The sequence below is a fragment of the Otolemur garnettii genome, unplaced genomic scaffold (assembly GCF_000181295.1).
Source record: "Otolemur garnettii isolate 467f Iridium unplaced genomic scaffold, OtoGar3 scaffold00010, whole genome shotgun sequence".
Lineage (NCBI taxonomy): Eukaryota > Metazoa > Chordata > Mammalia > Primates > Galagidae > Otolemur > Otolemur garnettii.
The window spans coordinates 24205338-24219708 of NW_003852405.1; positions in this window are offsets into that span (position 1 = coordinate 24205338).

Genomic DNA, 14371 nt, shown 5'->3' on the forward strand with positions numbered 1-14371 from the left:
CTTGCTCCAAACTTCCTTGGTCTCTGGCGTTGCTCTCCACCATGAGTCAGAAATGAATTTTTTAAAATAAGCACTTGTACTTTGAACCATAAAACAAAATCTGAAGCTGAAATCAAAGGAAGAAGGTAAATTACTTTTAGTGCTCTGCAAAGAAACTTTCACTTGGCTATTTCCTGTTGTTTTGAAACTCTGAAAAATCAATACAGAAACATATCATATTCTGCAAGCAGGTCATCTGTGCACTAGATGTTTTTAACAGTTGGCTTTGAAGGGGATACTTATGCCCCCTTGACATGAATCTACAGTTCTTTGCACTAAGTGTCCCCATGAAACTACATTTTTGCTCAGGCTATCCATCTCAATGGTTATTACTTTTTACTGTTCCAAGCTCCCATCTTCTATTATAGATTCCCTGATAGATCAATATGACAGAGGCAAGATAAAAGTCAGTTAGCTGTACATGTCTATTAGAGCCTGAAAATTCAGACACGCATTCCTCCCAACAGAAGCCGGGCACGTAACCGAGCTGTTACGTGTCTGGGTGGTTTGCCAGTCCTTTCTGTACAGACTCACATTTCTGGATATCTTTCTTAATTTTGAGGTCCTCATGGCCTGTCAGGGAGTTAGGAGTGAGCGGCTCCCTAGGGGAGAGAGCGATTTTAAAATACAGTCTTCGCTTTTGAAAGGAGAGAACAAAACCCATTTGTTGCTACACCGAGGCAGTAAAAAGCTGCACTGACACGCTCGGCTTCTAAACCACAGGCAAGCGGACTGTAAAACCAAGTGATGGTTCAAAGTCAGAGGAAAAATCTGTGCAGTCCTTTAGTGGGTAATGGGAATGAGGAAACTGGGTTTGGGCTGGTTGGAAACCTCAGGTGCCCTCTCTGGTTGATGACTTCAGCTATTCATCAGCAACCATCTTGAGGAAGAAGTAGAAATCTGCTAAACTGTTAAGCTACTGTCCACTAGATGGACTAACATAGCCACTAGTGTGGGTAGGGAGAATGTGCTCCAGTGATCCCTGGGGGGGGGGGCAGGCAGCTAAAGAGGCTGAGATTCTAATGGTCCCATATTTTAAGATTTTACCTCCTATTCAAATTATCATGGTTACATTTCTAACAAGAAATATAAAACTTAAAAAGTCCACCAAGGGCCATTAAAAATTCAACTAAAATTTAGTTCTTTTAATTCATTAATTTATGACCTCCTGCATGGATTTAAGGAACATTTATTGGAGTTTTCACTGCATTGCAGACATGATGGAAAGTGTTCAGGTTGGACAAAAGCTAGTTTCCCGCCTTTGAGTAGCTTCTGATCCAGGGGTAGAGACAGGTGAATAGCAATTATATGAAGAATACACCCAGACATGACAAACTGTTTGCAAAGTTTCATTATCCAAAACCAAGAATGTATATACATTTACGGATCCAAAGAGCACTGCCCAGCGGACGTCTATGGGGGAGGGAGGGGCGGAAAGAAATGAGGATGCAGGAATAAATAAGATGAATGAATGAATGGCAGTGATGAAAGAAAGATGATGTTATATGTGACCAGTAATAATCTACTGTGAACTGAGCTTAGAAAAAAGTGAAACAAAGCTGAGCATGCTAACTCTTTGTGCTGTGTGCATGGAGTGTTGCTGGCCACACGGCTGAGAGGGCTTGGCCCAGATGGGTTTGGGAAAGGGATCCAGTAGCTTAATCCAGTAGCTTCTGGATTCAGTAGCTTAACAAACACCCAAATCTCAGGTTTTGGAAAAGCCTCCTGGCAGAGTTGTCACTCAGAGAATTTCCAGAGGGCAAAGGGTGCTCCTCAGAGGAAGAGAGGCCAGTGAGGACAAATCTGTAACTACACAAATGTTTACATATTTATTTTTTTGTGGTCAAAAGCACATAACATGAGATGTACTTCTTAAAAAATGAAACTTTATCTCCATTGGGCAGAACCTCTCTGTTTCTCCTTCTCTTCCATTATTTAATCTATTTTTCATTTGCACTCCTCCCCTTTACCACCCACAAAGGCAAGGGAGAACTTACTCGAAGGCGGGAGGGAGAAGAGTAAACCATTTATTATGTTGAAGGGGAAAGGGTGGAAAGACTCGTTATGGCTGCCAGAGCATAAAAAGTCTTACAGATAAATGAACACTAGGAGAGTCTGCTTTTATCAGGAGTGATTGGAGGCCAACAGAACCTTTTTAGGTAAGGGTGTAGAGTGGTCAGGGTACTTGCCTCCCAGTTATCCCTCTGGGGGTTATTGGGGAGTAGACTGTGGTGAAGCAGCCCAGAAGCAATTGAAATCATCTGGAAAAAGTGGTAATTTAGACAAAAATAATGGGGAAGGGGGGCACAGTAGGACTGCTAGAGGAGGTGAGGTATGTGGCAGTCCTGTGATCTGCCCATTTGCTTAGTTTCTCATGCAGGGCCAGTCAAATCTGAGCTCTGCTGCTGGCAGACAGGCAGCAAACATTAAACCAGGAGCACCTCTGGGTGCACCTGGGACAGCAGCAGCTTCCACACAGTGGCTGGGGGTGCAAACCCTACGAAATGACACGTGGTGCCCTTTCTTTCCCACAGATCAACTTTGCTCAGCAGAAACAAGTGTCTATGACTGAACATCAAAAATTCTCCATTATTGCACCTTTTAAATAAGTCAAATACAGTAAACAAGCATGACAGTAAGGCCTTTGTTTTGTTTTTGCTGTAAAGCTCTTCTAATCAAGAAGATAGAAAAAAGGTGCTAACAAAGCACAAGCCATGCTTTGGTCAAAAGATGTGTTTACGTGTATTAGCAGCTTTATTGAGATAGAATGTGAAAATATCTCAATAAAGATTTATTGAGATATGATGTTAATTCTATCTCAATAAAGCTGCTAACATACTATAAAAATTGTCCATTTAAAGTTGACAATTAAATGAGTTTTAGTATAATCACAGAGTTGTGCACCTGTCACTATGATCTAATTTCACATTTTTCTTGCCCCCAAAGAAATTCCTTGTATTCATTGGGAGTCACTTCCCTTGCCCTCTACCCTTGCCCTGGCTCCAGGCAATAATCAGTTTTGATTAGATTGCCAATTCTGGACATTTTATATAATGGAATCATAAAGTTATGTGGTCTTTTATAACTAGCTTTTTATCACTTAGTATAATGTCTTCAAGATTCATGTATTATTCCATTCCCTTTTGTTGCTGAATGATATTTCCTTTGATGGATATACCGTATTTTAGTTTTTTATTCATCTGTTAATCCATGTTTGAATTGTTTTCCCTTTTTGCCCTTTGGTCTAATAACTCTAATGAACACTTATGTACAAGTTTCTGAATTAACCCAGGTTTTCATTTCTCTTGGGTAAATACCTAGGAGCAGAATTGCTTGAACATTTCTGCGGGATGACTGAACTGCTTTCCAAAGTTGCGTCACCATTTAACATTCCTACTGGCAATACACAAGGTTCCAATTTCTTCCCAACCTTGCTAAAATTGTTATTGTCTTTCCCTGTAGTCATCCTAGTGGGTGGGAAATGCTATCTCTGTGTGGTTTAATTTTCACTTTCCCACTTGTTCATACTTGAAATCTGGTCACTTGGTAATTTCTTTTTTCATTATTTATGGAATATATTGCTTTTGCATTTTTTGAATCTTACAAGATTCTGCAAAAGCTCTTCAGTCACCTATTGATACAATATTGCTGTTTAACCAACAGTATAAAACTGAGAGGCTTAAACATTAGCATCTATTCATTCCTGAATCTGTGGTTAACTGGTTTAGGCTGTGCTCAGTTTGTTGGTTCTGACCTGAGTTCACTCAGCTGTCTGGGGGTTGGCTGATCACAGGCTGGTCTATACTGGGCTTGATAGGACCACTCAGCTCTCTTCCATGCATCTCTGGCCCTCCTGCAAGCAAGGCCAGATGCATTCTGCCCAGAGACTGGTTGAGTAGCATAGGCAAGCTGGGTGATATTCAAATGCTTTTTGACACCTCTGCTTCTGGCACAACTGCTCCCATCCTATTTGGATGAGACAAATCACATGACTAGACTCAGAGCCAAGAGGCAAGGAAAGATGGCACTTCTCGATGGGAAGAGCAACAAACTCTCATGGCAAAGGGCATGAATATCACAAGGGGTGAAGCATCCAGGGACATTCACAGTATCAGCCAACCACATTCAGAAAAAACATTAATTAAATCAATAGATCAGCAGCCATTGCTTCACTTACCCCCTGCACTTAGGGCCACACTTGCTCTCAAGTTTGTCCATGTGAAAAAACAGACCCATCAGCTACTCTCTAGTGTTAACATTTGCTCAGTATCAGCTATTCTATTTAAAAAAAAATTGCAAAGCTATTTATGTGACAAATGTGACAAATGAACATTCTTGTTTGGAAACATCTCCAGTGCCATAATGAGAACTTAGGACAGATCTGGATCGAAGAGCAGCAGGCACTTGCAACGTTCTGGGAAGGGTTTAAACCTGGGATATGCGACATTATTTAAGCAATTATAAATGTCATATCATCTGGTTTAGGAAAAGCTAATAGACTGTCTTGCAGATATTTCAGGTCTAAAAAAAAAATTGCTTCTGTAATCTATTTCTATAGAATCGGCAAATGTGGAAGCAGACGTATTATGGGTCAATACCAGTGAAAGGACGCTCAGCACAGACATAGGATTCACAGTCCATTAAGCGCCAGGTCTGCCCCGATGTGGAGTCCTCTGATGTATTTCTATTATATCCTATTTTTGTTGACTCAGTTACTATGTCAGCAAAACCAAACATTTTGGCTTGTGGCCCAGCCTCGAGCTGTCTGTGGAGGATACGGTTTTGCGTTTACCACCCTGACAGTAATGAGAAACTGGCATTAGTTTGATTTGCATAATTGTGCGCTTCCAACTTAGACTCCGTGTCAGTAGGAGACAACTTATTGGGATGATACCCACAGCATATCATCTATTTTGTGCCATCAGCATTTATTTATGTAAATCCCATCATTACAAGGGGTCATTCTCCAACCTTCCACCACAAAAATCACATTCTCTACCAATAAGCAGGAAGCAGATGCCACAGGGGAAGAGCTCGGTATATTTTGTCATTCACGGTTGTTGGGCAAGGAGTTGGGAAGGGAAATCTGGTGGTTGCTTGCCTGTTGGTTTTTCCGGGCTAGCGTACTTTAAGGACTGACAGGTGAAACGACAATCTGGTAGTCTGTCTATGATCATTCACAGCCAACGACGTCAAGCAGGCACGTCCGCTTTCTCTCTCTCACACACTTATGCATATACCACAAAGAGCTCCTGACTCATCTACGATTTTCTTTAAGAATAATTTATGTTCTAAAAAAATTTTTTGTGTTCCCCTGATGATGAGTGAATGTTTTCTTTGATAAGAAGCAGAATTCTGTCATTTGTTCACACAAGACGTAAAAAGAATAACTAGCACATCCCACTTATAAAAGCACCTGAGAAAAACAGTCAGGAACCAGGTGGAACCTGAGATCTTGTCAACCACACTTCACGTCTCTGTTCACAGATACGCAGCCCATGTAGCTTGTGTGTCTTGTCATTAGAAGTGGATGGGCCTCCTAGGCTCAAGTGTGACTGGAGCTGTAATTTATACATTTCTTTGATAGTTATCTCTGGTTCAGCAGAAAGGGGTGTCAGCATTTAACCCGACCTCAAGGAATGACAACGTAGAAGAAAAGAAAAACAAGAAAGAAACCCAGCAGCCAACCATTTAAATCTGGTTGACGCCTGTCAAAAGCAACCTTTACTGAGAAGACCGTGATTAGGGTGTTACTGTGTTCTCAGCACGCAGTTCTCAGTCTGGTTTGGATTAATCTTTGCGTTGGTCAGAGGAACAACAAAAAAGGAGGGAAAAAAGTAAAAATGGAAAAAAAAAAACCCAACGAAAATCACATTTCACACGTCAGCAGACTCACGTTTAAGAGTTGTCTTTGCCAAGGCTCTTCCTGGAAGCCCCAGCTATCCTTCAGCTCGAAAGGAACTTGCAAATGGTTTTCTAAGGAATACAACCCAAAACTTACAATTGGGAAAGTTTGTAAAGAAGAACGTGCGGGTTTTCCCTAGACACCTTTCAGAGTGTCAGTGCTAAATTGGGATGCAACAGAAGGGTGTTCCTCCAATCCCAAACTTCTTAGTAGGACGATTCTTTCAAAGACCATCATAATAGGCATATGTGGACTTTTAAAATTTTTTCCACCTTTAATTTTTGCATGTAAGATGGCACCATTTCATGCAGTGGAACCGGGCACTCTTTCCTCTTGTATGAGGGGTCAGTGCTTCAACTCTCAAATATGTTACCGGTGACTTTCTTCCATTCCCTCTCTTTCAATTACCCTTCTCAGCATCATTAACTTTGTATTTTATGAATGAAATGTCCAAAATGTCTCTGTAGGAAACATGCAGAATCTACTGCCACTCTAAGTCTTGTTCAGACCACTTAGCAGCAAGCGAAACTGGGTCAGGAATGCAGTGATCAAATAAGGGACACCAGGAGGTACTGTGCAAAGCATCTGATTAGGAGTTATTAGATAAGATCAAATTCCAAGCCATTTTCTACTACTTTGTGCAACATTTTCCAGCCTTTTAACATGTCGAATCCTCAGTTTCCTCCTTTGTAAATAGCCATTGAGAACTGGGAGGTCCTGTTAATGCGACCTTTGAAACAGCACTGTGATTTGTTATCTGCTCCACTGCGTGTCTTTGCAATAGAACTAGGAATGGAAAAGTTACATCTACTGATATTATTTCGCGTGTGGGATAAGAGCTCAAAGGAAGAGGAGAAAGTGCTGAAAGAAACACAAAGGCAGACAATCAGAGCGCCCGTCCCTTAGGAATACCGACTAACAAAGAGTTCAAATGAGCCACCGAGGAGAAAGGGAAGCCGGCGGTGGAGGAGAAGCCGGGAAGCAGAGGTCTGTCGGCCGCTTCATCTACAGTGGGGGAGCGACAGCGCGCACGGGCGTCAAAGGGGCCAAGCAGTATTTCTGAAGAGCCCACTGTGTGTTTAGAGACACAGAAGGTTGAAAGCCAATGTGAAATGTTACCTAAAAGCCAGAGGGGCACAACAGCAGCACTGGGAAAAATAATACCCACCCCAAATGGGGCAAGTCAACTGGAGGCCGCAATTTAAGGAACTGAGTGAGACCTGCGCCAGGCAGTCGGCAGAGGAACTGGTGGGGAGGACAGTAGGGGGGGAGGAATGGAACGTGTTTGGCCACAGCCACTGACAGAGGCGTCTGGAAACAATGAGAGGCAGAATTTATTTTTCTCGAGAAGTTTTCTTTGCAAATAACTCTTCAGTGAAACAAAAACCATAAGAGCCATATCCTCAGCATTGCACCTCTTATGTTTTAAAAAGTGGTCTAAGAAACAAACACAAAATTCTGGCTTTGTTCATTAAGTGGAATTAAGATTTACAAAACAATCGCTTGGAGTTTTCTCTCTGCATCCTGAGGTCTAGCTCCACTTAGAAGCAGCCCCGGGCAGGAGAAGATGGCTTAATGAACACTTTAAAAAAAAAAAATTTTTTTAAATATTCCCTATAGTCACTCTTTTCGCCACTCACTCTGCTTTGGACATATGGAAACACAAGGCAAGGAAGGAACAAAAGATTCAATGATGTGTTTTCTTGGCTAATGACAAAGGAAAAAAAAAAACCCCATGCTGATCATTTATAATATGTAGTATACCCCTATCAAAGATAACATAATCAGAGGAGAGTGGGTTACAAACTACCCAATTGACTCAGCAGGTACCACAAAAATATTTGCAGGTTGCTTGGTAACCCAATTAAAAGTCTCTATTTAAATCCCAGATCATTAGTGACTGAAAATCACTATCATTTGATGGCTCATCTTAGTCCAGTTCTTAGGGGAGATTTCCCTACATCAAAAAACCACCAACATATTTGGCACTAATTGGCTCCCTCAGTGGCAATCTCAGCCTATAGGCCAAGAATTGAGTAGACCTGGGAGGATGAACTATTCCCCCAGCCTGAGAGCTGGTGCTTCTCAACACAGGCTGAAGGACATCGGCGGGTTAATATGAGATTTTCACATGGATATTGCCTGTCTTTGGATAAATTGAGATGTTCTAAGAATATTATATTGGTGGCATGTTCTTTTTTTTTTTAAAAAAAATTAAGTTCTGTTTAGGGCTATTATTAAAACCTGTCTTTTTTTTTCCTTCCTCACCTTTACAGACCCTCCCCCAAAATCACAATGACAGGAAGAATATTAAATTTCATTATCTTACAAATTAGAAACCTAAATTAAAGACATTCACGTGACCCAAAGGACAAACCTAAAGAGGAAGTTGTGTTTTCACTATTTGATAATCTTGCGACTCTTCAGGATATGATAGGAACTTCTGTGGAGATAGACATATTTACACAGCAGCATTCATATAAACACATATGAGTCTTAGTATTATTGGAGCATTATACTGTTGAATACTGATCTGAAATCAATCTTTTGAGATAATAGTTTTTTCATATACTATCCATTGAAAGCAGTAGATAAATTCAAAGTCATTAGTGATGAGACGTATATATGGAGAACAGATCATGAGAAAATTCTAGGTTTGCTACTTGAGATGATAGTGTAGCTAAATATGTCTCCCTCGGACATTTAACTTTTTCAGATTTGACCATAGCATGATACACACTATTGTAAAATAAACTCATCACATTTGGGTGCCATATTTCATAGACAAAGAAAAAAAACATAAGGATTACAGACAATAAAGTTATAAAAATAAAGCCTAATGCAAGAGGACTGGACTAGGCATTAGAAGGCCTTGACTCCAGCCATAACACTGCTATTGGGTTAGCATTAATTTTTTTCTTAACCTACAAAGCTGGAAATAAGGATATTGAAGACCTTTATTGAAGCTCAGAAATTACGAGTATCCTGAAGAGATTCCTTTAATTTTTTTTTTACCTACTTATGTCTGCTTTTGGTGTAGTAAGGGTATGAAGAGTTAGTTACATTTTACCTTCAAGATTTTTAACAAAAATCCAAAAATGACAAAATTGTCTGAATTTATCAAACTGCAGCATTTTCTAAAATGAAACTTACAGAATTTACTGTAAGAAATACTGAACCATACAAGGATAATTTTAGATTTCTCGAGGCCCCAGTGTCATTTAAGAGGAAGGTGGACTCGTTGGTTAAGTATTCAAAGAAACAATAGAGAAAACTTCTAATGTTTTTTGTAATGATGAAATTCCTCATCACAGGAGTAAAGACACCAACAAAGTTGTAGCTCCTGAGTTGACCAAGTTCAGTACTTTCCAACCATTTACAAGTCAGAAAGAGTAAGATTTTTCCTGAATTATTTACGGAGCACAGCGGAGCACTGTAATATCTTCTTTTCCATCTCTGTTGTTAATAACTGTTGTTGAATTTGGGACTGGTGTTTCACAATTTAGTTTGCCTGGGCAATCTTTCATTCAATCACTTATCCTTTGAAGAAGCAATGTTTCAAGCATTGTCCTCTAACTGGTTTCTATGAAAATATGTATAACTCTGTTGAGTCCCATAGGCATTTAAATAGATGCCGCCCATTTCTACCACTGCTGGGTACCTGTTCTGCTCACATTAGTAAAGATGATCCAGTTCTAGGAAAGTACCCAAATGTGTCCTGAAATCAAAGAAGCGGCAGCACTGTTTCTCTCAAACCGCTCTGATTCACGAATTCTCCGTGACACTCAGCAGTTTACCAAGCACAGTTTGTAAAATACCAGTCCTCAAGGAGTTTGAAGGCAAAGAAAGATGTTTTATGTCTAATTAATTTAGGAAATTTTTCATGCCATACCCTTCCGTAATTAGGTCATAATGAAGTTTCTGAGAAATCCTGCAATGGAAGGAAAGTATTGTTTTTTGCTGAATAGGTTTTCCTGTACACATTTGATCCTAAATTCATTTTTCTCTTTAATTTCTATTTATTTCTATTCTAGCGAAAAAAGTAGCTAGGTAATTCTCTCCATTAAGGTGCAGGGTTGTTTCGGAAATTCATTCTTTAAGTTTTTCCATTTATTGAACTGGATGGTTCTCTGTTCCCTTTACCTGTCCACTGTTCCTGCTCACCTTAAACACACCGGGTGAACATTGACCCTGTGGCAAGAACGCCAAGATTTTAAGTCAAGAAGAGAACTAATTCCATACCTACGATGTCTCTTCTATGCTTACATGTGCAGACCCTTCAGACAGTCCTCCTGTGCCACGGTGTCAAAAGCACTTTCCATCCCTCTACACATTCCAATTTACTCCCGCTCCTCTTAGGAACAGCAGTAGCAGAGGGCCGTGGTGGCCCTTGGGAGCAGAGTGGCGGGTCTCCCCTGTGCAGAAGTCAGGGATCTCTGTGCATGTCATCAGGGATCACTTGCTCTGCTTGTGCTGAGGAAGACCTGTGATGGATGTCCGCTGTGGCAGGCAGAACTCTCAGATGACCTTGAGATTTCCCACCCTCTTCGTTCATTCTCTTCTCAGTCTCTGGGACCATGAATCTGATGGATTTAATTTCTATGATTAGGTTATGGCACAGGAGACCTTGAGATAGGATGGACCTAATGTGATCACAGAAGCTCTGTAAAAGCGGAATTTTCTCTGCCTGCTCACAGACAAGTAAGTCAGAGAGATTTAAAGCAGGAGATAAACTCAGAGCACCAAGAATTATCTTGAGGATGGAGGGTACCAAGTGGTACGGAGGGAGGTGACTTTTAGGAGCCAAAAGCAGCCAGCAAGGAAGCAGGGACCTCAGTCCTAAAACAACAAGGAGCTGAATTTGGCCCTAACCCTAAAAACTCTTGGAAGTGGATTCTTTCTCTGTGTATTAAAATGAAAATTCTGTCAGGCTAAAGCCTTAATTTCAGCATTGTGAAATCTTGAGCTGGGAACCAGATAACATTGTGCCAGATTTCTGAGCTACCGAACTCTGAGCAAATAAATGGGTGTTTTTTGAAGCTACTAAGTTTGTGGCAGTTCATTACGCAGCAAAATTAATAAATCCAGAGACCCAAAGCTCACCAGCTTTACCATATTTTGCTTTTATATGTGCTTTGTGATATATGACAGTAATGCATTTTCCATTTTCTCTGGCCGAACAGTTTTAAGTGTCCCACATAAATAAATATTACTTGCATGCTTTCTTTTCTTTGCTTCCAATAAGATGCTGCCAGCTTGCAGCCATTCTCTGATTCATAGATTTCCCCAGAAATTTATATTTCATGAACATCAGATCTATATTGCTTTGTATATGTTTTTTTTTTTTTTTTCCATTAAGATATGCCCTTCCAATTCTGGGTTCTAAGCTAGAGGTTCATGGCATACCTGATTAAACATTCAAAATAACTGTTTACCTTTCTCTACTAAGATTGTAAGTTTACTCTCTTGATTACCCAAACCCTAGCATTATGATGCTGATTGACCTCAAGTATTGATTATGACCTCTTTTCTCATTTGCTTTTTTTTTTAATGAATCGCCAGGTATCTTCTCCACTATTTATCTTGCTGACTCACATTCTTTATCCTTTATAAACACTTGCAGTAAAAATGACTTAAAAATTTCTTCCCCTACATTTTATTTTCAGCTTAAAACTGTCTTATACTGCTCACTCTTTGATCTATTATCTCAGGCCATCATCACACTGTCTTGGGCCAAGGCCTGAGACACTGCTGAATGTTCCTTATGGTATCTGGGCATAATCTCATTTATCGTCTAGAATCTCAGCCTTAAAATGAATGAAAAAGTAGAGTTTTCATTTACCTGGGGCCCCAAACCCTTCAGTACTATATTGCTGAAGACATTTATTAATCATCTCAGGGGGTTTCCGTTTTTCAGCGTGAATAAGAAGTTTTAAGTAATGGAGGGTATATATATCCCTTCAACCCTCTTGAAGAAATACTTTAAATGGACAAGTTATTACCTCAAATGCCTAATTTCATTTCTGAAAGCATTAGCCTGTTAGTGTTCCCAGGAGCCCTCTGATTGGTGATGTAGAGAAAGGAAACCGCAGACGGAATGAATGGTATGCTGGGAGGTTGAGGCTCTCTCTGGCAACATCAACCCGGTCCAACTTTACTGATTATCTTATATACTCTCAAACATTCAGTAAGAGTTCAGTACAGGTAAAAAGAAGTGAAGTAAGATCAGGAAACTGCCATTAAGATCCCAATTCAGTACAATCATTGCTGAGCACATATATAATTGATTCTGTTTGGGGTTAAAACATAAGGGAGCCAGGTAGTCTGCTTTTGCTGGCCTAATTTTCCTAAACGGAAACCAGTGATTATAATGTTAATGATGGGAGAGGACCAGAGAACAGCAGCTGAATGCCTGGACAGATGTTCAAGCTTCCAGTTATGACCCAGGCCTGGCCCTCGAGTCTTTTGTGAGAGCATCTCTGCATTTCTGCAGGCTGCAGATAGGACCTCAGAGAAAAGAACTCCATCTCAGAGCCATTTTCCATGGGGAGCACATGAAGCTAAACTGCCATGTCTGAGCATGGGGTGCTGTACCCCTACACTAGCCATTCCTTTTTGGTCTCTTTTTGTGTCTCCTCTCCTCAGCAGGGTCTGTGTATCCACATCTTACCATGAGCTCGGTTTGGGATTGAGTTTAGATTTGAATGTGAAGTGAAGGTCAGCATATGGCTGACCCCATGGATATGCTTATTAGGGTAACAATAATCTTCAGTGAAATGCCCTCCCCCTCAATTTGTACTTTCAATAAAAACTAATGGCTTATGCTTTGAAAATATGATTCTAGTTACCTGATAAAAGGCTTATGATGTATACTACTAAATACTAAGATTTGGTATCTAAGGTTCTTTCCCTTAAATGGCCACATGGTTCCCAGAACTTGGGGAGAGCAAGGAATTTGTTTAATTCTCCAGATGACAAACTCCAAAGGAAGTGTATGTCTTTGGTCTTGCAATCCCAAAGAATTCAAGGACCTCCATTAATCCTTGGCCCACTCCAACAGTATCAATCTTTTGTCATTTATCTTTATTTTAGTTTTTTTGTTGGTTTATTCCTGAAAACTTGAGTAGGTGGTGGGTGGGTATCGTATGGGGGGGGGGGTTCTGTGTGGTTATCATGTTTTCCCAAGTATTTTCTACTGGTTTTCACTTTAATCATTCATTCTGACACATAATAATTATTTTGCTTTCCCATTACCTTACAAATATGAATACACCTGAATTTCTTGTTTTCGTAATCTCCCAGTTAATCAGCATCTCCATGATTAGTTCAACATTTTCTCTAATATTTACTTTTGATTTCAACATCTATGTTCTCCTTCAATATTAATTCCAAATCAAAAAAATATGAAAATAATTTTTAATGGCACACATTGGATAACTTGTTATTAAAAAGTCCCTTTTCAATGATAATACATAAAAAATTACATATTATATATATACACACACTTCTTATACAGGGTGTCTCTAAAGTTCATGTGCAATTTATAATAGACAACTATGTTTTGTATATGCTCCTTAACAATAATACAATGTTAAATTTTGTCATATAGTTTAATGTCAGTAAAATACAGTGGGGTGTCAAATGAAATGTGAATTAAGTTCTAAAATAATTAAGTGAGAAGAAAGTCATATATATATACATATACATTTCATTAATAATAGCTCAGGAAAAGGTCATGTCGAAGACTGGAAAACCAATATTTTTCCTCAGCATTGGAATAAATTGTTGTTTCCTTGGTTGAATTTCAGATAAAAATAGTTGGCATAAATTGAGGGTGTCATATTGTACTGAAAATAAGCATCTTTAAATGATAAAATCATGTTCCCCTCCATGGTGGGTGGTGACTGAATGGAAAGTCAAATTGTGTCTTTCATCTCTTGCTTCCTAGGGGACTCATGCTCCATGACTGGGATGGTGGGAAAAATCATCTGTAATTCTTAAATTATTCTTACTCTCTTATTTAGGGTGGGGGCTTGCTTACTAGTGCCTTCTTTCAAGGACAGCTGAATTTACTTAATTTTGGTGCATAAAATACACTATGCTAAATGATGTGTTGATATGACAGCCCTTCCCATTTTAGTTGACTAACCTCAGAATGATGAGACAAAATGTCTTTCATTTGCTCTCATGATCAAGTTTGTACTTTTTGTTTTTTTTTTGCCAAGTTTGAAAATCAGGGAGGGAAAGATAGGAAGAGGAAAGAAAAGAACTGGGATGTATCAAGTGTATGTTCTGTGTTAATAATTCTGCACACATCACGCTGTCGAATCCTGAAAATAATTTCCAAAACATGTATTTTATCCATTTTACAGAAAGAAAAGAGACTTTCTTTGTATAGGGCAGGATCATTTATTGAAGACCACACAT